Source organism: Notolabrus celidotus, chromosome 1 (genome assembly GCF_009762535.1).
Source record: "Notolabrus celidotus isolate fNotCel1 chromosome 1, fNotCel1.pri, whole genome shotgun sequence".
NCBI lineage: Eukaryota > Metazoa > Chordata > Actinopteri > Labriformes > Labridae > Notolabrus > Notolabrus celidotus.
In genome coordinates, this window is record NC_048272.1 from 39,544,097 (window position 1) to 39,571,440 (window position 27,344).

The 27,344-nt window shown below is 41.3% G+C and overlaps 1 protein-coding gene across 1 annotated transcript in view; it reads right to left on the reverse strand.

The window, feature by feature from the left end:
- The window catches only part of chl1b (cell adhesion molecule L1-like b), a 106,133-nt gene extending 79,385 nt beyond the window's left edge, over positions 1–26,748 (reverse strand). Inside the window, exon 1 of the mRNA XM_034695760.1 lies at positions 26,384–26,748. The gene's annotated coding sequence lies outside the window, so the exon portion shown is untranslated. The remainder of the gene's footprint in view (positions 1–26,383) is intronic.
- Between the last annotated feature and the right edge of the window lie 596 nt (positions 26,749–27,344).

Below are 27,344 nucleotides of genomic sequence, written 5' to 3' on the forward strand. Positions count from 1 at the left end.
GTTGTTGCTGAGTGCAAAGCAAAGTCTGAAACATGGAACGCAGTTAGAAATAATGTTCAACATGTTTGTGGCAAATTAAACAAGTCAGTATGAGTGGACTGTGCTTCATGTGAGCTTCTCTAGCAGTGAACAGAACAACATAAAGACCACATAAACAAAAGAATGTGTATGCCTCAAACAGCTTTGATAGTCACAATTGGCACTTCACTTGGCACTCTTGCGTGTCTCTCTTTTTAGAGCAAACAAAAGCAGTCAGACATGGCAAAGACAGGAGTGCATAAAATATTTCACCTTGTTGCTTTTTAGGAAGCAGGAGATGGATGCAGAATAAATCCTCTCTACTGTTGGCTCCATTAACGGAGGCTCTGATTGATCTCTGATTTTACCTCACGCTGTGGTCACAGCAGGATCCGTGGTCAGTCCGAGGCGAAACGCTTCACTGTCTGACATCCCAAGCTTTCATCTCAAAGCCTTTAACAGTTAATGTGTTACATTTAAAAGACTTCATCCATAATTCATATTCCTCAGCCCTGCCAGACAACCAGGAATGGCTGGTACGACACATCTTAGATATGAGTGTATGACTCTTCAGTTTGATTCATTATCGCCATTTGCCTGATGTGTTCCTGACAACATGCTGTATTAACTTCTCATGAAATTTGACCCTGATCAAGTTTTTAGAGTTTTGCAATTTTAATATGAGACAAACCCTTATTGGACAGAATCAAACATGATGTCATAAAGTAAAATTAAATTATGGGCTCTACTATGCCATGTTTGTGGACTGAAGATCATGCTTTTATACGAGCCTAATACTTAAGATATGCTACATTATGAAATATTAGAATGCAATATTAGAATGTGCATAAATACTGCATTTAATTGTAATAAAAAGAAAAAGATGAGGACAATAACTGGCTGACTGGCTCTCTGATTCTGATTGGATATAGATAGGACAGGAGTGAGGAAATGCATGAGGAGGTGAAATGTTAAAAACTGTAGTGAAGCTTACAACAATATTTGCATAATTGTTTGAGCAGCACAAAGACCTACTAGAGGTGATTTTTATCCTTAATCCCCTACACATGGACTGTCACTTAAAGGTGACATATCATGCAAAATTGACTTTTTAATGGTTCTCTATCTGAAATATGTTTCCCTGGCATGTCTACAAACCCCCCGAGAATGAAAAAAATCCATTCTGCCCCTGTTCTGATTTCTCCACCTTTCTGTAAATGTGTGCTGAAACCAGTCGTTTCAGACTTCCATGTTTTTGTTACATCACAACGCCATCCGGTCTGTAACTGAAGTCAGAGCACGGAGCTTGTTCAGCCCATAGACTGTATAAAATAAAACTCAACACCTCCTCTGTTTTTCATTACCTGCACACATGTGTGCTAACAAGGAGCTTAGGAGGGAGGCATGCTAGTTGTAGGCTGTCTTAATAAACACAAAGGTCGGTTTTACTCCCCACGTCGGCAGATTTGAAGATCTAGTGGATGATTTTTATTCATCATGGATAAGTGCTAGCGCTAGTTAGCATAGCCACATAGCTACATGTTCGTAGCTGTGTACCAAGACACATGTTGACATACTGATAAATAAAACAACAAGAAACACTAAATCTGTGACCAATCGTTCAGAAAGGTCCTGCTGCAGGCGCCTCTCCGTCAGGATCAGATTCTGAATCAGATTCAGAGGGTTGAAGTAACGCGGGTCTGTGAGCAGCCGTGTATATTCAGCCAACATGTAAACATTAGATCAACGTGCCGGAGAGCCGAGGGCACATCCACTTCCTGAGGGGGCGTGGTCAGAGGGAAAACAGAGTGTTCTGAGCACGGCTGAAGAAAAGTGTTTTTTCAGGCATGCAAAAATCTGATTTCAAAATGTTTTTTTGAGCATAAACTTAAAAGACATGTTTTGGGGACCTCTTAGACCAATATATTTTGATGAAAAAAGCGTGATATGTCACCTTTAAGCTCAGTAAAAGGACGCTCCATTGGTGGCCGGTGTAAATATCCTGGTTATCATATCCAGGTGTTCAGTAGCTAGCCGAACTGGTAGAAACCAGCGTAAATACTTGTTCAATGCCAAATTTCAGTTAATCAATGTTGAATTTAATTGTAGTGGCAACTTTTAGAAAAAAACCTTCTTTGCCACTTCTGCAGGACGTGATCTTTCTGACTCGTGCGTTGTAAAATAGGTTTACTAAAAAAGGAAATGAATGCCGTATAAAATTAAACAAACCGAGAATTTATTAAAATCATAGACAAACAAAATCACTTCTCTCGTCGCTATTAACTTATATTTTTACAAAAGTGACAAAACTATACAAACCAAACAAAGCTACGGTTAGAAAAATATGGTGCTCCTTGTCCTGCTCAAATGAAAGCACACATTGCCTCGCACATGCTCAGTAGCTCCCACTTGGCAGCGCCACTTACATGCAGCATGACAATTAAAGGCACGCACACACTCAAATAACTCTATGGCTCTGACATTAATATTTACTTTGGACTCAGTGATTTATCACAACACATAAGTACTTCTGAAAATGTTGTTCCTTAAAGCTGGGGTTGGTAGTCAGATTTAGATACACTTTTTGTTATACTGGTTAAAATGATCTTTATGTCACAATGGCAATCAATTCATAATGTGTTCTTAAAAAAGTGGTAAAAAAGCTGCTAACTACAGCCGGAGTAAACCTGGGAAAACACCAACCAATCCCTGCCATCAGGAGCCAAATGATGAAACCAATCAAATCCTGTCCTGCCGTTCTGCCCGCCTCCTGCAAAGCGTACATTTCATGTTTGTTTGTGTTTTTAACTTTCACTATGAGAATGTTTTGATGTTTTCTCACCGCTGAGTCAGACATGAGTTCATGTAGTGCAGAACACAAACCATGTGCTGAGGACTGGTTTTGAATCAGTCACCATCATATGGTCGCGAATCAGCGGCGCTCCTGCATGTGAGCGGGGGCGTCGTTTTGGAGGAGCTCCGAGGGGAGGGGGTGAGGGGTTAGACGGGGTCCTGAGGAAATGCTACATTCAAATTCATGCGAGTTTTCTGTGGCTACCAACCCTAGCTTTAAATGTGACAGTGTTTGTGGACTGACATGCTGTGGGTGGGAGAATATTCGTGTCTCTCTTGCATTCAAACTGACAATAGGTGTCTTCAAGCAACCATAACTCTCTCTTACTCCATATCTTTTCAGATCTGAAGTTATTCACACACTGTTTATTCCCCCTCACAGTGTCCTGCTATCTCCTGCGAGGTGAACCTGAGATTCAGCTATCCCCCTCCTTACCAACAGAAGCAACGTTAAGTGAATAGGAAACCTAATGGTTTGCTGCCAGCTAGCCAGCTCAAAGTAGCCAGTAGAGGTCAATTCAATGTACCTCCAGTTAGCCTTCTCCCGACAGCACCCATATAAAACTAAAATGGCTTCTGCCTGGAGCCCTGACTTGGTCTAACACCCTTTGCTCTGTATGGAGGATCGATCTCCTGCAATGAGCATTGATCCGGTGGGACAGAGCTCAGCAATTGGGCTAATCATCATCAATGACCCCCTATCTGCCTGAATCACATTAGATAAATACGCTTGATCATAAATCAAGCACCATCAGTATTAAAATCCTGGTACATCCCGTCAAGCCGAGGGGGGGAAACAGAACTTTTCTGCATCCAGTAAATATCTAAAGCCATGACAAAACACACAGCGTCCTGCCATGCCTTGAATCCATCAGTCTGCTCAGGGGGAGAACATCATGGAACCACTGAGTTCTTATCCTCTCTTTGATTTACAGTACATTTGATCCCAAGCTCTGAGGGTAACAGAGTGAACACATTTTGAAAGCTTATTGATTTGCAAGTGTTCATTTGAAGAGGGGCAATATTGTGCCTAACACCATGCAGGAAAAGCGCAAACACAATAATTGCCAGCTCTTCAGTCAAGAGTTCATTTGGATGGCTAAAAATCTATATCACCAATACAGAAGAACGGGAAGAGGAGGACACTACGCCCACCTCTGTATTTAATTGGAGAAACAAGCTCATGCAAAGCTTTTACCATTACTAAAGGAATAAACAAACGTGATGAATGTGCCTTGTCATGGCTCTGTATTGATTTTCAAATACTGGATTTAACACTTCTTGAGAAATAATGGTGATAAATCTCACTTTTACAGCAATATGCATGTGCAGATACTTATACCGCCCTTTGGACGTTGAAAGATTTTCAGTTTCAGGATACTTATGTGGCTATTTGTGATCTTAAATTGGAATTGGGAGTAAAGGGATAGTACACCCAAAGCACATCAATTCACGAGGCCCATCCCCCAGCTTTACACTGCCTCCACTGTTAGTCTCCCCTCCCCGCCCCGCTCCCACTTCTTTACATTGAAAGGAGAAAACAACACCATTTTTCAGCCTTCATATGAAAACAAACACAGACAAACTCTCATTTAGCTGCCTTTGATGATTTTTTTTCAGGGTTGTTGAGAGAGGATCTCACCACAAATGTTATTGTCATGGCGCTTTCTGCAGGAACATGACCGTGAATTCATCTCTCTTGAATTAATTCATGTGTTCCCACTATCGGGTCTCAGATGAGCCCTCCGAATGTGCCGAGGCAGCATAACAGGGACAGCCATTAGTGTCCACAGCCATATAGCCTTAATGATGATGGCTGTGGTCTTGCTGCGCTCTGCATTCTGGGCAACAGAGCTCCTGGCTCTAGTCAGACAAGGAGGGAATTTCCAACATGCTTTACAGTACACAGATCCTACACAAGACAGGGACCAAATAGCTTTAGAACAATGAAGCACAGACCGCATTGATCAAAGTGTTTTTTTCTTTTACATGAGAATGTGTTACACTGCTGTAAGTTGTTCGCCTTTTATCTCACATTATTGAAGTAAGCAGAGATTAGGCACGCTGTAGTCAAATCAGAGCCGCAGATTCTGCCCCCCCCCCACCAAAGCCTTCTACTTAGCTGTTGTTTTGGGACAGTGACAGAGAAGCAAAAGCAATGCCAATGGTGTGATGGACGCAGCTCCTGAAGCTACACACATACAGACTGTAGAGTATAACAGCGGTGTGTTTGCGTGTGCGTACATGTCTGTGTGTTTGTCGGGGGGTAAAAAGTGGACCCTATGATACAATTTTTTACCACTTCATGAGCAAAACAAATCCCCTCTGGTTACCTTTGGTGCCAGTGTGGGGAATTTTCAGGCTGAGCATCATAATGGAATCCCCCCACCTAAAGCTGCGCTCATGGCTGTCTGATCAGCATTGGCCCCTATTTCACAATTCACAGGGCAGAGACAGAGCAACGTGACTCTACTAGCAATGCACTCGCTCCTAGCAACAGTATGCTCCTGCAGCTACATACAATATGACTCACCTCAGAGCCTCTGTAGGAAAAGAATTTCACTTAATCTTACAATCACAGGTGTTCTACCATCTGTGTTGTAGACATGTTGATCCAATATCAGCTAGTGTACAGTACAGAACATATTGTGATTATAGATATTGTTGTCACAGATGGAAAACAGAAAAGACTTTGAGAATCGTTGAGGAGCGTAACATTTTTGACAGATCACTTTATTCTCTGACATTTATCTCTAACACAGTGTGTGCAGTATAGTTTCCTTTCTGGTGCCTACAGCATCCCTGTAGTTAGTGCTGTGGGATATTGAAAATGATGTTATCACAATAAAATATTTCATACCAGTGAGTTTTTTGCTCCTGAGTGAAAGTTGAAGAAACCAGACAGTTTGTTAGTTTGTATCTGGATTTAGTTTTCTGATAATCTCCTTGAATCCATCATTTCTGACGGTGCTAACAGGAAGCAGGTCTTTAATGTGAGATGAGATTTTTGTGAAGTTTTAGTTTGTAGATTGTAATTTTTCTCAGGTTGAGGTTATTTCCATAATTTGCCTTCCCTTTCCCCTTTAATATGACTAAGAGTTACAGGCTGAGTGATGTTGTTTACCACAGTGCAGTGAATGCATCACGGTTATTCAGTGTCCAGTTGTCCTACGGTCACGGTGGACTTTAAAGGGGACATATCACGCTTTTTTCATCAATATATATTGGTCTAAGAGGTCCCCAAAACATGTCTTTAAAGTTTATGCTCAAAAAAACACTTTGAAATCAGATTTTGGCATGCCTGAAAAGTCCTCTTCTTCATTCCTCATCAGAACACTCTGTTTTCTCTCTGACCACGCCCCCTCAGGAAGTGGATGTGCCTCGGCTCTCCAGCACGTTGATCTAATGTTTACATGTTGGCTGAATATACACGGCTGCTCAGAGATCGCGTTACTTCAACCCTCTGAATCTGATCCTGACGGAGAGGCGCCTGTAGCAGGACCTTTCTGAACGATTGGTCATAGATTTAGTGTTTCTTGTTGTTTTATTTATCAGTATGTCGACGTGTGTCTTGGTACACAGCTACGAACATGTAGCTATGTGGCTATGCTAACTAGCGCTAGCACGTATCCATGAAAAATAAAAATCATCCACTAGATCTTCAAATCTGCAGACGTGGGGAGTAAAACCGACCTCTGCCAGAAAGGCAGCAGGACCTTTTCTGAAGGATTGGTCACAGATTCTGTGTTTCTTGTTGTTTTATTTGTCAGTATGTCGACGTGTGTCTTGGTACACAGCTACAGCTACAGCTATGAACATGTAGCTATGTGGCTATGCCAATTAGCGCTAGCACTTATCCATGACAAATAAAAATCATCCACTAGATCTTCAAATCTGCAGACGTGGGGAGTAAAACCGACCTCTGCCAGAAAGGCAGCGGGACCTTTCTGAAGGATTGGTCACAGATTTAGTGTTTCTTGTTGTTTTATTTGTCAGTATGTCGACGTGTGTCTTGGTACACAGCTACAGCTACGACATGTAGCTATGTAGCTATGCTAACTAGCGCTAGCACTTATCCATGATAAATAAAAATCATCCACTAGATCTTCAAACCTGCAGACGTGGGGAGTAAAACCGACCTTTGTGTTTATTAAGACAGCCTACAACTAGCATGCCTCCCTCCTAAGCTCCTTGTTAGCACACATTTGTGCAGGTAATGAAAAACGGAGGAGGGATTCAGTATTATTTTATACAGTCTATGGGCTGAACAAGCTCCGAGCTCTGACTCCGTGACAGACCGGATATTGTTGTTACGTAACAAAAACACGGAAGTCTGAAACGGCTCGTTTCACACACATTTACAGAAAGGTGGAGAAATCAAAACAGGGGCAGAATGGATTTTTTTCATTCTAGGGGGGTTTGTAGACATGCCAGGGACACATATTTCAGGTAAAGAACCATTAGAAAGTCAATTTTGCATGATATGTCACCTTTAAACGTGTTAGAAATGCACAGCAGAAGTTTTCTCTGTGCTCTTCCTTTACCCACATCCTGAAAGTATATTTAATGAAGTGTATGAAGTTAATAGTTAACTCAGAGTCGACTCAGTGTCAGACCAACGACTCTGCTTTGAGCTGCTGGTTTTGAGTTTTCTTCAGTGTCGCTGTTTTCAGCTGTGTTTACATTCCGCTCCAAACGGCTTTAAACCCCGCCTACCTCTCACCCTGCAACATGATTGGCTGTTCAACGCAGTCTTCTGTCCATTGTCGCCGACGACTGAGAGAGGCGAGCAGAAAAACCCGGGAAAGGCTCGTTTCATGCCTCTCTGAATGGATTGCACTCTTTTCAGGCCCCTTCGTGTGGCTAAAACGGACAGCAGAAGCCTTAATCTGATTAGCAGTTTGCTTCCCTATGGCCTCACCTCCCATCTTCCCTCTTAAACAATTTTACCCATGTTTCATTCCCTCTTTAAAATCTCTCTGAGCAGCTGAAATGCCACATAAACTAAGCCATCAGTGCAGCATTATAAGCCAATATGTTGTTTGTTTTTTATCAAACACTTTTTATATTTATATCAAGAAAAATTATATCACAATAATAATCGTTATCGAATTATCGCCCAGCCCCACCTGTGGGAAGTCACAACTCCATGATGCTGAGGCTCAAAGTACCACCTCTGTGACTTGAAATGCTCTCCTCATCACGCTGATAATATAATGCCTTGGTCAACTTGGAAACTCTAATTGCAAAGACAAGGTACGCACACAAAAGCTGGACAGCAAACATTGTTTTTATCGTGTTGAAAAGTACTTTGTTGGTGTAGCAAACTGGAGGAATGACGCTATTCACTTCAAGACTTAAGGTATCTGAAAGCAACATTTCAGGAGGAGCAGCTTCGAACTGATTAACATAATTGAGAAATAAGGGTTGTCTACATGGGGCAAAAAAAGCAGAATCTGCATGAATGTTCTTTGAGAGCCAGAAAAGTATTTCTGTGACCGCTGGAAGGAATGCAATCTGCTCTATTATGAAAAGCGGGAATGTCTGCTTGAGGACTGCCCTCCTTAGAAAGGCACAATGCACAGGGTTAATAGCACTGCTCCGGCACACTTTCGACCCCAGCTAAAATCCCACTACACTGCAGGTGGTAAAGAAAAGGAGAGGCTCAAGTATTAAAGAGGCCTCCGAGTGTTAGTAATGACATTCGACACGGACCAACAGAAGAAGACCTGCCTATAACCTTCAAACTCTCCACACCTCTTCCACTGGTGAACCACAGGAGGAAGCCATCTGTAACACTGGTCTGACTACAGACAGGGAACCAGGGACCGCTCCCAGCAGAGGGATATGATCCAAATGTTTTAACAGCAGGTGAGTTACACCACATAGCAGAGCCAAGGGGCCTATAGCACCAGTTTAACAAGAAGACACAGACGTACACCCTGGGGGAATCAGACTTTCCTGCGGGCATATTGTCCAGTGCTTCTCCCACTTTGCAACCTGAAAAGGATAATCACCAGTCCATGACACAGGTTGCACACTGTGGCTCAGCTGGGGAAAGTAGCTGTTAGAAAGGGATTACTGAGGTGTAAAACGCTTTAAAACAGTGGGGTTCAATTTGTTGTGTAAAGCGGAGTGAAAGCACACGTGAATTCATCAGCTGTCAAAACTGACAGGCCTCAAGGCTAATGGTGTCAATTATGTGGGTTTTTTGAGGTGATCTTGGCAAACAGCTACGTGTCAAACTGTCATCCCGCGAGCATCATGGCCCATAAATTATCATGACCCCCGCAGAGCTGGCTGTCTCTTGTTCCAACTATTTTTGTAGGTCGGACAAATCACAGAGGTGACATTGACATGACTGCAAAAGCTTTACATTAATACGTGTTTTTTTTTTTTTAAGTGTAAACACACACTTTCAGATATTATTCCCCTTAAGCTGCAGGGAATACTGAGGCACATTGTAGCAGAAATGGACCTGTACGGATGTGTTAGGAAACCTGTCAGCATGCATTACCTGATAGCCTGCAACATTGGCAGTACATAGAACGGACAACAAGCCTTCATTTCTGCCCGTAGTGAGATGTGAAGCCAAAAGACCACAGGCACTGACACAATGCACAGGTGCAGCCAAGACATGCAAAGATCGAGGCCACTCGGCTGGTAGAGACCAACCGGCAACCTCCGGTCTACAAATATAAGTCTGATTCAGAAGTGCTAGAAACTACAGTACAGTTCAGAGGATCCACTTGAGGCTGGCTCTGGAAGTACCGGAAACCACATACACACCAATTCAAAAAAAAGTGGAGTCTGGCTAGCTCATTTCTCGATCGGCACACACTGTAAAGGGGGTGAGTTTTTTAATAATGCAGCAATTTCGAAGATATTAAGCAGTCCCTCCAGGAAGTTGCAATTTCGCAATCGCAACTATCAACGCAAATTCAACCAATCAGCGCAATTTTTTCGTGGCCTTGCAATTTTATACAATAACCACAACTTTCCCGCAACTTTGACCAATTACCTTAATCTCAGCCCCTGTACGTCATCAGTTTCGTCACTTGATCGGCACTTTTCAACAGAAAAACACGCACGGAGAACGGGTGATAAGAGGGGACAGCAGGCAGGACAAGTGACGATGACAACGTTGTTACATATAGATTGAGGGGCGCAGTGTTAGCTTGGTCTCTACCTGCAGCAGGTGTGCTTTATGAACCAGAATCATCTTCATTGATGATTTTTACCCCCGGTGTGCGTTAGTGACAAAGACACAACCGGGGGTCGTCTGTTTAATATTTGATGTTTGCTGTTTTTGCCGCTATTACTGTAAAAAGCTCCCGTCTACAGCTTGATTTAATCCAGTTTGGTGATACATCAGACCCCTTCAGTAAGTTTGGATCAACTCCTAGTCATCAAAGGTGCAGATTCATTTCAGATTCATTTCTGTGCCTCTGTCGCTGTGAGGTGCATTTAGGGGCCGTCGTAAATGTGCAATGCAGACCTTTCATGGCATTTCTCTGTGAATCAAGACAATCAAAACACAGTCACAGTGGTCACATCAAGAATGGTTTCTAAAAAAAATCTGGAATTTAGCATTTTTACTTGCCCCTGAGATGTTATTGGAGGAAAAAAGCAAAAAAGAAATCGCAACTTTCACCGCAATTTTTTCAAAAAGCTGTCACGAATTCAGGCTTTTTGGGCCGCAGCAATCACAAAAAAATCCGGCGAAATCCTGGAGGGACTGATTAAGATTGCAAGTCTTCCAATGAGAGGCACAGCTGACTTGATTGGCAGGCGGGAACACTGTAGCTGTTGGCTAGGAGGCTCAAAGCCCGCCTCTTTACGTCACAATCGCTCGACGGCAGCAATATGGCTCCCGCCGACGATTAGCCTCAAAACAGCGCTTCAGAAACAGATGAGTGACGTCACGGATACTACGTCCATATTTTATACAGTCTAGGGTAGAGACACAGGATGTGAGGTCACACCCAAAACACGCATTTAACTTACTGATAAAAGACAAAGATCCCTCAGGTGGGTCCAGTCCACAGGGTCACAGATTATTGTGTTGATCTGAAGCAGAACTATCAGCTGTGGAAAGTTCAATCACTCTTGTGTTTGTTACATTTTCTCTCGTAGTTCCTCCACTAGGCTAATCCCAGAACGCTGTGTCTCATGTCTTTAGCTTGATTTTTGTTTTGTTCTGTCCATTTTTGTTGGATTATAGCGCCACCAACTGGTTCCAGTGAAAAAACGTTAGTTAGATGAAATTGCCAATCTTTGTGCCGACAAAAAGCAACACTATTTAAATAAATACTATATCTTGGTTTGGATCATTGTTTATTTCCAAGTGGATCACAGACTCCCCTGAAGTCTGCTGGTATTTATATCTACATTGTCCATATCTCCTTGTACTTGGCGCTCAGGGAGAATATTTGCAGTTTGCATAATCCGGTGCAAATTCATAGACCTTTTAGAGCACTTCAAGATCCAATCAACACTAAAGTTTTCGTATATATAACATTGAAACAGCAGGAGCGGTGGATCCACCTTTTTTGAAAAAAGGAGCCACATATCGTGCGCATGCTTACCATACATGTGGGTACGTCATAGGTGCGCTCTGTCACTACTAGCACTACACCCCTTCATACAACACTGTCCAGCAAGCAAACTGTTGGAGCAGGGAGGGGGCATTTATAATGTGTTACTTAAGTGATGCATGTGTTACACTTTACAATAAGGGTCCAGAAAGCATTCACTAATGGTTAACTAATTAAGTTTTGTAACTTTTATTAATGCTTAATAATGTATTTATTAACTCTGAGCAGTGGACATTAATTAACTGCTTATTAATGCATTAACTAATGTGTTAGTTAATGTTAGGTAATACATTATAACGATTATTAAACTATTATTAAACTGTTAATTAATGCTTAATAAAGCATTAACTAACGCTAATTAAGGGACCCTTATTGTAAAGTGTTACCCAAAAAGGGTATCTAAATCTGACTACCAACCTCAGCTTTAACACAGAATCCACAGTTTGTGTGCAGGTTTAACACGTGATTGGTCAGAGGTCCTTAAGTCTCACTGGACCTTTAAGGCAGGCTCGGGAGAGGTCTTAAAAAGTTTATAAGTATGAAAGGTCAGTTTGGTCTCTTTTGCTTTACTGCTTCTACAGCCCACAGGAGGATAAGAGCCACATTAAGGATAGAGACAGTTAAAATTTGAATGCATAAAGTCATACATCCACAAGAATAAATATGTAAAATTATGAAAATGAACATTACATTTGTGAGATTAAAGTTGCAAATGTATGAGAGTGTGTTGTTATATATATTTACAGGCTGTGGTTAATCTAAATGGTAAATTGACTTGTACTTCTATATCTCTTTTCTTTCTGAGCACTCAAAGCTCGTTTACACTACTCGTCACATTCACCCATTCACACCACATTCACTCACTGATGGTAGAGGCTGCTATAGTAAGGGACCATCAGTGTTAATCTCATTTATGCACATTCACACACCGCTGAACTACAGAGGGAGCAGTTTGGGGTTCAGTGTCTTGCCCAAGGACACTTCGGCATGTGACTGCAGGAGCTGGGATCGAACTGCCAACCTTCAGAGTGAGAGACAACCCACTCTACCCACTGAGCCACAGGCTAAAACAACACAATATAATATTAGAACAGCAGCCAGCCACCTGCTCTAAAATGAGGAACATGGATCATCTTGTGAGGCTGAACTCAACAGCTGAGGCCAAAGAACAGAAGTGTGCACAGGCTGCCTGTTACTCTGCTCTTCTTCTTCAGAATAGACTTGTTTCTTTCACAATCAATTCAGAATCCTAGACTTATGACAATATGGAGTTGATGTGCTTAAATAATTGGGTATTCAGTTATTATTACACCAAGTTAATATATTAAATTAGAACTTCACCTAATGCTCCAGACAGCTGGATCTCCTCCTTCAAAATAACATTCAGGCAAACCATAAATAGAAATCATTCACTGGAAAAAATGCCCCTCCAAAAACAAGAACAAAAAAACGTATTTCAAGGTACTTTTACCTTGAAATAAGCAGAAGAATCTGCCAATAGAACAAGTGAAAATTTGCTTGTTGAGATTTCTTCAAATAAGACGTAATATTTAGAAAACTGTGATCTTAAAATCAGCAGGGAAATAATAATAATAATAATAATAATTCAAAGAATTTATATAGCGCTTTTCTTAATACTCAAAGTAGCTTTACATAAGGTGGAAAATAAAAATAAAAAATAAAACATATAAATAAAACAAAACAGGGACAGAGGTGGGATGGGGGGAGAGGTCATGTGTTGTATGCTTTTTGGAACAGGTAGGTCTTGAGGTGGTTTTTAAATGAAAGGAGAGAGTCAGAGTTGCAGATGTGTGGAGGGAGAGAGTTCCAGAGAGTGGGGGCAGCGATGGCAAAGGCTGTAATAAGGAAATCTTATTTTAAGCAATTTTACCAGTATGTTAAAGCTTAGTGTCTCAGAATAAGCCAGAAATGATAATAATTAGTATTTTTTCACTCAAAAAAAATATTTTTGCACTAATACATTTTATGGCAGCTTCTTCATTTGAGATATATTCACCTTCATTTGAGTTGTATTATAGCGGCACTTCTCTAGGTTGAAGACCATCTTGTACTTGAAATAAGATTCCAAAGTTTAATTTGAGCATTTTGAGATATAATGTCTTCTCATAGTGAGCTGGATATACTAATATTCAGTCATGTTGTTTTTAGGATAAGCCAGCTATGCTCAAAAGTAGTTGTTTCATTGTGTGCATGTAGTTTGAGGATGTGTATTTTTATCTGATTTAGAAGAAACAGTGCCTGAAAACTGAAACCCACCCTTAAAAAAACAACTTTTCTTTCTTTCTTTCTTTCTTTCATCAATGGAGCTGTTTTCTGATAGATTCTCCAATAAAATGCATTTACTTAAATCAAGTAAAGGGTTTGTCTTAAATCAAGATTATCCCTCTTCTACAAATAAGATCTCAGCTTGAAAAATGTATGAAATGTAAAATAAACCTTGTTTCTTCTAAATTACAACTCAAAACAAGATCATTTCAAGATTGTTTGACTTAACAAGATATTTAAGATGCATTGTCTAATAACAAGTCCCTCTATCTTGCTCAAATGTAACTTGTTAAGTGAATTTATCTTAAATTAAGTGGGATACGACATTTTGACTTATATTTGACCTCAGACTACTACTTTATTCTTGTAAACTTCAGATTTTATTCTTAAAATGTATCATTTTAATTTGAAAATATCTTTTTTCGTTCTTTTAGGTGGCCTCAATACTCCATCGCACACAGCAGAGTGGATAGGAGGTGTGTTCATTGTTGATGTCCAGTCCCAGGTCAGTCCTAAAGTTAGTGCCTCAAGTGCTGTGTGATGTAAAACCTATCAATACTGTAGCCCCTGAGGAGGGGAAGCTCTAAATCTTTTGGCTTTACAGTCAGTGAACACTTCTGGCATCCATCATAAAATACATGCTTTGGTTATATGAGCCCCATAATGTGTATCGGCAGGGCACCATCTTCCTGACATATCTGCCATGCTTCTAGCAATAAGTTGTCATTTTTAAAAAAAAACTGAGCACTATTCTGTTTCCTTTGAGTGTAATCATCTCACTTATTTGAACTTTTTTTTTTTTTTTCCTCAAATAATTCATGAGAAAAGCCACCATGCATGACCGCCTAGAACTAAATCCCCAGGTTTGAGACTTTGTGAGTCACAAGTGGTCCTTAGTCAGTGTGTAGCTGCAGCACACTGTGAAACAAAGTTAGACTACTATTCCACTGAATAATGATGCTCCTTCTCTTATCATTCCTCTGGCAGAAGCAAGAGACTTCGAAAGCTCTTGACAAAAACTCTGTCACTCTCTCAAGACTATAAATCGAAGAGGCGTGAAGTCAATTTAAATGCAAATGTCAGTTTTTAAGACAACAAACTGCCTACTGTATGCTATCTCTAGGAGTTGTGCTGTATAAGTTAAAGACCACCCGCTCTTCCTTGCCAGGAAGATGACACATCGCCTCAAGCTTGTGACACACCCAAGGAAACCGGAAAGGTCAGCAGAAAGCTGGAGAAGTCAGCATCCACCCAGACAGAAAAAGTCTGTGTTACATGTCACATCAAGACTGATTGGAGCATTTCCAGCCTTAAGCCCAAGGTATCAAAGCAGGATTTCACTAGGATCACCTCTATTGATCTGTTTTGTTTCTCAAAGCCATCTCCAAGCCTTGAAGCATTTTCCAGTTGGCAAAGACACCCACACCGAAATGTTGCAGGCTTTGTTCATAGACTGACGAAACTGAGCTGAAGATTCTGGCTCGGAGCCTGATGTGACCTCACCAGTGTCTGAACTCTTTAAAATGTAATGAAGCAAAAACAGGATGAATACAGATTTTAAAGGTGACATATCACGCTTTTTTTCATCAGCATATATTGGTCTAAGAGGTCCCCAAAACATGTCTTTAAAGTTTGTCCTCAAAAAAACACTTTGAAATCAGATTTTGGCATGCCTGAAAAGCCCTCTTCTTCAGTCCTCCTCAGAACACTCTGTTTTCCCTCTGACCACGCCCCCTCAGGAAGTAGACGTGCCTCGGCTGTCCGGCACGTTGATCTAATGTTTACATGTTGGCTGAATATACACGGCTGCTCAGAGATCACGTTACTTCAACCCTCTGACTCTGATCCAGAATCTGATGCTGATGGAGAGGCGCCTGTAGCAGGACCTTTCTGAAGGATTGGTCACAGATTTTGTGTTTCTTGTTGTTTTATTTATCAGTATGTCGACGTGTGTCTTGGTACAAAGCTACAAACATGTAGCTATGTGGCTATGCTAACTAGCGCTAGCACTTATCCATGATAAATAAAAATCATCCACTAGATCTTCAAATCTGCAGACGTGGGGAGTAAAACCGACCTCTACCAGAAAGGCAGCAGGAACCTTTCTGAAGGATTGGTCACAGATTCTGTGTTTCTTGTTGTTTTATTTGTCAAAATTAAAACATATGCTCGTCAGATCTTCCTTTTTTTTTTTATCAGTGAAGCACTTTACCTCGTCATAGTCTCATTTTCGTCATGAAAAGATGAGTTGAAACATTTATCGTCATAATTCTGTTAACGAAATGAACACTGCTTATCATAAGGATTTAGGAAATTAGCAAAAAGCTTTTTGATTTAGCCTCAACACCGTAAAAACTCTACTGAGAATGAAACCATAAGAGGGATCTCATCTGAACCATCCCCTTCTACTTCACGTTTTAAGATTTAATTTTGTTCAGATTGGATAGTAAATGTTCTCACATTTGCTGTCAAATTGACAGATTTGATTCACTAAATCTTGGATTCTCCACAAAAATCTAGAGCTATGTATTTCATGAGATCAAGACAGGCTGTAGTTCATTGCTGGCGGTTTGCGGGTCACACTTGTAAAAAGAGCAGAGCTCCCCCGAGCTAATGAATTAATTTGGATTGATACCAGCTTGGCAAGATTCTTTTCTCAACATTTGCTCTCTCTGAGGGGAGTACATGATATACACATGCTGAGTTTTTGGCTCTCTGTAGCCGACCCTCAAGGACGACGCACAAACTTTTACTATCACAACATTAAAAACTGCAAAAAAAATCCAGCAAGTACACGATAGAAGTAAAATAGTGCATTTATGAAAACCACAGATACAAGCTGCAGAGAACTCCAGAGAAATACTAAACAGTCTACCTCACAGCCAGTAGAAGAGCAGGGCTGCAGAACCAACTTGTGCATAAGTTGGTGAATAAATTCGGTAAAATATTGCCTCTCCTTTAGGACAAAATGATAAGGTCAATTGTTGTCCACACTCTGCAGCTCTGATCAAACCTTCATATATCATTGACACTGCAACAGAAAAAAAGATTGTCCTTCCTCATGTCATAGCCCACTTAGCAAATAGACCACTTAGCGGCACATCCTCTTTGTTTCATGATTCTAATCATGCTTGATCTGCTCTCTAATCTTCCATTTGGAGGATAGTGCAGCGCTTGACTCGGGGGCTCACTGGGCCAGTAAACAGGCTCTTACTATGCAAAGCAGACACTGGGCTAGCATGTTTGCGCCAAATCAACATACATGGAGCTGCACCGGCTCGGGCCTCCCAGCAGTCCAGTTACTGGAGTCCAGCACTGTTTAATGAGGTCCCAGGGGAAGCCTCTGGACACAGAGCCCTGCTGTTCTCACTGCAGACCCCGTCATACTGACACATATTACTCACACATTAAGTGACAGACTGCTACGACACTTAAGGGGCACATTGTCCCACACTAATGATCAAAAACAGATTGTACAGTATAACATTTTATTCTTGACTTCAGTGTTTTTCAGATCACCAAAAAATAATTACATTTTTTTAATGGAAAAAATATATATACTGTATGTGCCAGTGATGTTCTACAGTTTCAACTGTAGATTTTATTTATCAAAGAAAAAAAACAAAAATCTGTCTTTGATCCAATTTATTGAAATTCAGTGAATCTTAACTTTTTCTTTTTAAATGATTGAAAATTAATTCGTCCACCAAATGAATAAAAACTCTAAATGTGCACATTTGTACTCCTCAAAAACACAAACAAACAACACAGTGTTCTGAAAAAACACATGGTGACATAAAGAGCTTGTTTCTGGGCGATGGCATTGTGGATGCTGGCTCACTGCCATGCTGGACTATAGGACACTTGATTGAACGTAAGCTTGTGAAAAACTGTGATGGTCCTCACAAGGCTCCACTCTTTAACCAAATTCATTGCATCTGGCACCAATTTGAAAGTGTGCTAGTTAAACTTTCTGTGGTTGCATTCCTGTGAGTGGCTCAATCTAGCTGAATTGGCAAGCACTATTTTCCTTATCTTTTAACTGAATGTTTATATAAAAAAAAGGGGGGGGGAGGAGAGGGGAGGGGGGTTGGTGATGAGTTAGTCAAAGAGACCTCTGGCGCCCCTGATTATGAGAGTGCAGGCAAGGAGAGGCTTAGTCTGCACCTCTGTTTGGTACACCTGCGAGACCAAGGGAAATCTGTGCACCGTTTGAGAGTCACCCTCGCCTGCAGGAATGTAGCGTCCACATCATAATTAAGAATCACCATCCATGCTGGCAATTACTTTTCAACCAGGCTACCAGAGCTTTGACCCTGCAGGCTGTGACTGTTGATGTTTTGTCAGCAGACAATAACATGTGTGCCTCCGTAGGCTGAAAGATTACACTCCATCTGAACATTTTCCTCACCCTTGGCATTACACGTCGTACAAGGAGAGGTCCCAGGAACCTAACAACGAACATAAACCACATTCAAATCCCATTTAATAGTTAACATAAAACATAATAAATGGTTATCAGAATGCTAACAACAGGCTTAGACCAATGAGTGAAGAGCAGCCATAAACTGTACTCCACAATGCAAATGAATCCATCATTGGGACAACAGTTTAACTGACCGCAGTATGTCACAACTATGGAGATAGCTTTGGCCTCTGCTGCTGTTACATGCTGATACATAAGGATGTTATTGTTATAGCTGCCACACAACTGTGTAAAATCACATGATCATGGGGATACGGTAGACACTTTTTTTTAGGGCAATTTTATGGCAAATGCAATTTCATAGATATTAGGGATGGGCAATTATTTTCGAATAATCATTCACATTGAAAAATCTTTGAATATTTTCTCCTTTCCAAAGTAAAATTGTGTGTTTGTGTGGTGGTGTGTGTTTTGTGGGGGTTTATTTGAATAATTATCCAATAGATGCCAATGATTATCAAATAGTATTTTGGCTTGAAATACCCATCCCTAGCACACATATCTATTAGGGATGGGCATTTCAAGCCAGAATATTATCCAATAATCATTGGCATCTATATGGCGATCATTTGAATAATCCCCTCCATGCACAAACACCTGTCCCATTAACGGTCCGTTTGTGTGGCAGTCACTTAATTATACATACAGTATACAGTCTGTGGTCAGTGGCAGGACGAGGTGCTGCTAGTACTAGTGGGCACTGACAGTGTCTGTCTCGAAATATGTCTGTAGTGGTGTGAGATTCAGAAATGGAGCAAATTGCAGCGACATGTTTTCTTCTTCTTTTGCTATTTAATTTTAAATAGTTAGCATTCTTCTTCTTCTGTTACTTTATGCGGCTATCAAACAGCTTTCAGACGCTCTATAGCCACCGTCTGGTGAGATACCATATCACAACCAGGCACTGGTGAAAACGGCGAAAAATTTTACTTTTAAAATGAGAAAAATATTCTCATTAACTCTTCTATTTTTACAAAGTGAACGAATATTCGAACATTTCAAAATTATGTCCCATTCCTAATGTGTGCCCACTTAGTGCCTGATAGGTCATCTATTGTGTCTAATAGCATTGTCCTGATATCAGGATTGTAAACTTCTTCAAAACATTAATAACCTAAAAACATGTATCTAAGTTCTTATCACAATACCACTTAAAGGTGACATATCACGCTTTTTTCATCAATATATATTGGTCTAAGAGGTTCCCAAAACATGTCTTTAAAGTTTATGCTCAAAAAAACACTTTGAAATCAGATTTTGGCATGCCTGAAAAAACACTTTTCTCCAGCCCTGCTCAGAACACTCTGTTTTCTCTCTGACCACGCCCCCTCAGGAAGTGGATGTGCCCTCAGCTCTCCAGCACGTTGATCTAATGTTTACATGTTGGCTGAATATACACGGCTGCTCAGAGATCACGTTACTTCAACCCTCTGAATCTGATCCAGAATCTGATCCTGACGGAGAGGCGCCTGTAGCAGGACCTTTTCTGAAGGATTGGTCACAGATTTAGTGTTTCTTGTTGTTTTATTTATCAGTGTGTCGACGTGTGTCTTGGTACACAGCTACAGCTACAGCTATGAACATGTAGCTATGTGGCTATGCTAACTAGCGCTAGCACTTATCCATGACAAATAAAAATCATCCACTAGATCTTCAAATCTGCAGACGTGGGGAGTAAAACCGACCTCTGCCAGAAAGGCAGCAGGACCTTTTCTGAAGGATCGGTCACAGATTCTGTGTTTCTTGTTGTTTTATTTGTCAGTATGTAGACGTGTGTCTTGGTACACAGCTACAGCTACGACATGTAGCTATGTAGCTATGCTAACTAGCGCTAGCACTTATCCATGACGAATAAAAATCATCCACTAGATCTTCAAATCTGCAGACGTGGGGAGTAAAACCGACCTTTGTGTTTATTAAGACAGCCTACAACTAGCATGACTCCCTCCTAAGCTCCTTGTTAGCACACATTTGTGCAGGTAATGAAAAACAGAGGAGGGATTCAGTATTATTTTATACAGTCTATGGGCTGAACAAGCTCCGAGCTCTGACTCCGTGACAGACCGGATATTGTTGTGACGTAACAAAAACACGGAAGTCTGAAACGGCTCGTTTCACACACATTTACAGAAAGGTGGAGAAATCAGAACAGGGGCAGAATGGATCTTTTTCATTCTCGGGGGGTTTGTAGACATGCCAGGGAAACATATTTCAGGTAGAGAACCATTAAAAAGTCCATTTTGCATGATATGTCACCTTTAATATATCTTTCACTGCCTCCAAAAAAGCTCCTAGGTTTGTCAAATACATACATTTTCTTGTTTTTAATAAAAACCTGTACACAGTGCTAGCTAATGCTACTGAACCCCTAAAAAGGAAGGGCTCATTTGAAGCACCTGGTATTAGGTTTTCAGGATTCCAGTGTTCATTTCAACAACGTCGGTGGCTTCCTTTCATTCAACAGAGAACTTGCTGCTCTGATAGTTTTAAAGAGCTTTGAGGATTTTGACTGCTATATGAATGAAAACAAGCATTTGGGACGTAGAAGACTGAGATTCCACTTTTTAATCTCATTAACTGGTAAATGGTACCAAGCTCAAAGCACCACAGTGTTAGAGGTCTTTTTTGTCCTAGTTCGTCCTCCTTGTCCCCTGCCTGTCACATGTGTCCTCCCTCATCCTCTGTGCCCTTCACCTCCATGTCCCAGGGGTCCCCTTGTAACGTGATCCATGCAACTACACACAATACCCTTCACGGGACACAAAGCCAGTGATACCGCGCTCCTCTGTTCCATTCTCCACATTTGTCACTTTTATTTCGATGTTTTTTGTTCGTCTTAGCTCTGTATGCATGAGTTATCCCAAATTGAGATTGCAATTGAAATGGAAATCAGCTCAGTGACTTAAGGCCAATAACTTCTTCCTCTTTGAGGTAAAACTGTCCGTTCAGTTGTTCCCCGGAGTATCTTATGGTAGTGTTGCCCTTTTCCTCAAAGTTTTTTACATAAACTGTGGAGCGTGAGGAAATTAGCTCAGTGTTTCAACAATTATGTCATGAATCTGAGAGGAAACGCAGGAATGAGGACTAAACAACTGGACAGTGAGACTGTAATGCACATTGATATTCGAATTCATAAGATTTCTTCCTAATTCCTTTTTACTGCTTTTTTACAGCAAACTCTAAATTGATTCATTTAACATGAAAAACACACCCACAACCTGCATGGACGAAAGGAAATTAGCAGAAATGGAAGATGTGAATTGTGAAATTTAGCTGCTTAGCCACAGCAAAGTCTTCTTTTTTCTGAATTACGAATCCTGAACACAAGACATGAAAGACATGGAAAGATTGCAAGTAGCTGGCAGCTTATTACAACATGTCTGGGTAAAATATTCCAGCTTTGGGAAAACAGCCTTTGTGTATCAGGGAAAGCATAATATCAAGACAAAATGTGACTACATGCAGGGATGTGTGCATATCACAGTGTGAGTGTTGACAACTGACCTCTCCTGCCCTCCTGCTGGATGAAATAAGCACTGAAGATAACAGCGACCTGACTGCAGGTTTGCCCTTCAGTTTTAACTTTACTGATTAATTGTCCATGCAATATAAGAAGCCACCGATAATGCCCACTATGTCCAGAATGATGCAGTGTCCTGTTAAATAAGAAATAAACCTTGAGTCTGATCATCAGCACCTCTTATCTTTGAATTATTTCTCCTCTTCCCTCCCCCATCAGAGGCTGCGTGGAAGGAATCGTTCCCTCTGCTCCTCCATCTGCCACTGAACGGTCACAGGTATCATAAAATATATCTGGTGAATAAATATGCACACTGTCTGAGAGCAGGCAAGGAGATGAATATTTCATGTAACCAAACACATTCCCAGAAAATACTGGCTAGAATGTGACTTTCCGTCTGTCATGTGTCTGAGACATGAAAGAGGAGGGTTCAGGTAGGGCAGGACTGCAGCACTATCAACTCTGCCTGCAGCACAAGGAGCATGAGTCGTCACTGTAATTGCTTGTAGCGCTCTGGTGCCTGAGCTGAACCTCAATTAGGGCCCGGGTACTCACTAGGCTCCACACCTTTGCACGATGTCTGCGAGTCTCCATGGGAAATACAATAAAACACCACAACCCAACTCCTCTGTTCGTCATTATTAGAATACCTGAGCAGTACAGCTCTTGGATTTTGAAGCTCACTTGTTTTGCATCACCAGCAGCTACCAAATCTAGATAGGACGATAACCAGGAAGCTAAACTGGAAAATTACACAGATACAGAAATTTCCTCTTTGTTATTGTTTCTCATTTCTACTAGCCATCTAGTACTCCAGATACTCTGAAAACAAAGAGAATAACAGGTGAGAGCTACCAACACAGACTGTGCACAAAGTACTGCAATACATGCATCAAAGGTACGCTGGGTAAGATTTATGGGTTACTGTTCTCAAATTTAAATCAAGCCCCTTAATTGTGTAATTATGTTTTGTACCACAGACATCAGACCACCCAACGTACCACACAGCCCTCTGGGAACCCAGCCGAACCCATGCCTCATCCTGCCCACTGTGGCCTCTCTGCTGTTGGTGTGTATACAGCTCAGCCCCAGCTTCTGTGATTTTAAAACACCCACCCAAGAAGATCACTTTTCACAGGTGACCTGTGCTCAAACTTTCTTTCACACTATGGTTACATTTTGCAATACGTGTTTCACATGCATGCCCATATCTGTGTTACTGAGGGTACTACCATAGACTGTGTAAATAATGGACGTAGTATCCGTGACGTCGCCCATCTGTTCCTGAGTGTATTGGAAATGCTGAACTCAACCAAACTTAGTGTGAGGTAAAGAGGTGGGCTTTGAGCTTCCTAGCCAACAGCTACAGTGTTCCTGCCTGTCAATCAAGTCAGCTGTGCCTCTAATTATGGAAAACTCATAACCTTAATATAAATTGAGTGTGTGCCAATAGAGAAATGAGCTACCCAGACTACACTCGTTTTTTGAACCAGACTGTAAACACATTTATTTCTGCTGTAAAGATCGTCTCTTTTGAATTGGTGTGTATGTGGTTTCTGGTACTTCCGGAGCCAGCCTCAAGTGGACACTCGAAGAACTACAGGTTTTAACACTTCCGAATTGGCTTCAATTCTCGCCCGACTCGGTGAATCTCATCTTTTAAGTGAAACTCATACTGAGTTTGATCTCAGCTTTACTGAATAATCCCTCTCAGTACAACAGGACTGGCACTGCCCCAACTGGGCTTAAGGTGGTAATGTTAAAGTTCTACTTAACAAACCACAACTTGATCCTGGTCTCAGCGTGTTCTAACCCTCCTTTGTTTTCAAAGTAGCAGAAAGATTTCTGTGTCTGCTCCTGCTCTCTTTGTTACCTTTAGATGATTGAACATGTTCTGTGTGGGGAATCAATTTGCCACCTCTGCTCTGGTTGGAAAGAGGTAGAGGCTTGAAAAGAACACATCATGTTGTTTGTAGTAATACAAGATCAAACTAATGAAGTGTCCCTCTTTGTAATGCTTTGGGAACAAGGTCAGCCGAGTGTAAGGAAGTTACAGAAAGTAAAGGCCGTACAGAACACACATGACCGGACTTGTCCTTGGATGTGAAATGATCACTTTGGATCTCTAAGTTGATATTAGGGATGGGCATTTCATTGGCTTCTATTCAACGTTTATGCGAATAGAGAATAGAATAATCCCCCCCCCCCCCCCCCCCGTTTGTGTGACAGTCTCGTTAACCAGCAGCAGGACAAGGTGCTGCTAGTAGCGAACACTGACGGTGTCTGTCTCAATCTTTATGTTGGTGTTCCTGTGACACAGTGTGTTTACATTTTACAGCCATGCTCCATCTCTGGAAATACATGTGTAGTAGTGTGAGATTCATAAATGGAGAAAATCACACAAATGTTTTCTTCTTCTTTTGCTATTTAATGCAGTTAGCATTCTTCTTCTTCTGTTTGCTAATGCGGTCAGCAAAGATCCACCATTTGTCCATGCAGAGATTTTTATGCCTCTAAAAGGGTCTTAAATACATGCTTTTTGATCTGTTGTTTTGGGCCTTACAGGACGTCCTGACTAAAAAGTTAGTGTTCCAGAAACTCATGTTCCTCCACATGTGAGAAGACACTTGTTTGTTACCAGCCACTAACATATGAGGAATGAGTCCGTCTGCAGCTACAAAGGATGTTCTGTTTCCTGCATTTTGTAAGCTAAATGATTAAAAGGATGAAAAAGGTCCATGAAATGCGTCAGGTCAGAGCTGCATATTAAGTGGAGGGAAGGCTGGCTGCTGACATGGACCGGCTGGGAGATGGTCGACACTTTGCTTGTCCAATTACTGGCTCTCGCTCAAATTGTTTGGTGAGAAGCATTCGACCTACTTCTGGACACAAAGCGCCACTGCCCTGAATACAGAGAGGCAGGGGACCACGTGTGATGACAAGTGCCATTAAAGGCTCTTGTCTTTGGCCCAGAAATTGAATTCAGGCAGCCCACCTGATACACGATAATTGTGGCTGAGCACACCGGAGAACATGTGCTTATGGTCAGACCTGATAGGACGAGCAAGAGACAATATAAATAGGGTCCTCTTTTCTTGAAGAGCAGATTGAGATGATTACAATCATTAATAGCGGTTTGACCTTCAAAAGCTATTTGCCTTCAACGTTTAACAGCAGAAGGATTATCACCAGGAGCAGCAGCACTGCTAGTGTAACCTGCTGTTCTATAAGGATGGTGGAGGAGTTTCACACAGTCTTCATTCATGGGGAAACGTTCCAACTAATTCTGACAGCACAGGCCAAGCAGATTTTGTTGTGAACAACACAAAAGAAGCATCAGAAGGAACATCAATATCAAATTATGGGAACACTATGAACCACTTCTGTTTCCTGGGATTCCCTCAAAGGCATAATATGCAACAACAACACTGGAACCAGGATTTGTAGCTCACAATGTGCAAACGATTTGCATAGCTTTTAAATATTCATAGTGAGGGAATCACAGTGTCAACATGATAAATATGTCCTCTTTAAGTGCCAAACGTCAAGCACACAACGGTAATGCATAACTCTTCTTTCCACACTCCCACTAATTACCAGAGCTGTAAGTAACCACAACACCAGTTGCCTGCTTTTGATACCATTATAATGTCATTATGGTAATGATCAAAGCTTTAAAAGTCACTCTAATTGTTTGCCATGCTTGTGTTGTACCTGTGCGACAGGAATGCAAAACTAATGTAGTCCCTTCTAAAATGCATGGATAGTTCTTTGTTCAGATGTGTAACTGCCTGGAACTGAAAATCTTAGGCAGAGATCAATACCCTCATTTTCTCACAACCTGCACAGACTTACAGGGTTAATTCTACACACACATGATGACCCAAAGATGTAGCATGTGCAATTCATGAAATAAAAGAATGCAATCATCCCTTTGTCGTGGTTCAAAAACAGAGCTTACACAGATTTCTGTTTAAAGGTACTGTCCCTATTGCTGTGCTTGTCACACCACAGGCCAGATGAAATTGTATTACCATAACAGAATAAGAGGATGCTATTCACCATACTGGATGACAAGTCATGATTCACTTCTGCGGTTCAGTATTCAGCATGACAGTCAGTGATAAGCAGGCTGAGATCATTACTGTGTGATGGGCAGTGAGTGTAGGGCTAGATAAGACGGGTGGCAGAGTGTGATCTACAGACACAGACAAGTGGCACTTTTAAAAAATGATGAAAAATGAATTCCATATTCTGAGAATATAAATATTCCATGTTTTCTTCCCTTGCAACATGTAGATTAAAACAGTCTGGTCCGGTCGTTTGGTGATATTATCTTGAATGAATCAGGTGTAACCGTGCATCACTGTTCAAACATTAAACATTAAAAAAAGAAAAGAACAATCATAAAAGCAGTCGTGACTCATTTCAATCTAAACCACCTGCCAGGCAGGGACGCACAGGCTCGGTCCATGCAGGTGCCAGCTCTAATCCACGTTACCAGCCGGGTTCAAAGCTTGATCAAATGTGTAACAAGTGCAACAACAAGCAACATTTCACCGAGAGAGGCTGTGAAGACACACATTTTAAGGTAATAAAAGCATATGCATGTATAAAACTCACCTTTAGGAGTAACTCATGCCGTGGCAGCCGCTCAGAAAGTTGAATCTGGTCCACCGCTGGAATAAGGCAGAGGCAGGTCTCGCTGTTCGCGTAACGCCGCTTTGCCTTCCAGTTGGTCTGGACCGGAGCACCTCCCTCCTCCCTCAGATGGCACTCTCGCTCCTCCCGCCTCTGCTAGAAAAGTAATAGCGGGTTTTACCTCCTCCACAAAGACTGACTCAAAGAAAAGAAGGGACCCTATCGCAGTCAATAGGTTTTACAAAAACCCCATGGCAACGCAGAAAAACCGTGAGCAACTTCCCCGCGTTGTGACCGGGTTAGAGCGCGCCCCAGCCCCCCCCCCAAACAGTGACAGCGACATTATTCCCAAGCCTCAGAATGAGCAGGTCTGAATGGGGGGAGGAGGACAGGAGAGCACTAAACCAATCTGCTGGGGAGGATGCTGGGGAATCAAGGGACACAACATTTACACTTGGTAGAGGTCCACTAGATTGACTGTTTGTCCCAGTAGTCAACTTTACACACTATCTGATGTTCATTCCTCTCTGATGTAGACCACTCAGCTTATATTACGTTTATCCCTCTTAGAATTATTAAATAATTAATTCGTTTTAATTAGAATTATTCTTTTCTAATTTCCAAAAATGTGTTTTTAATATTGAATACCTTTTTCAACACTAAATATTATATAATAAGACTCATTCAAATGGACACAATGAAGTGATGTGATGTCAGAGGGGCAACATGTCAAGTGGACTGAAAATCTAACACTCAACCTTATTTAATTATTTCAGTATTAGTAATGATCTATATCTTCCACTGTAAGAAAAAGGGCACTAAAGATGTGTGAGGCTTCAGAGGTTCTGATATATTGAGGCAAATAGCCTACTGACATTGACTTGAGCTATCACTATTAACTTGGAGGCAGTGACATGGCTGTATGTGATTTAATGTAGGCTAT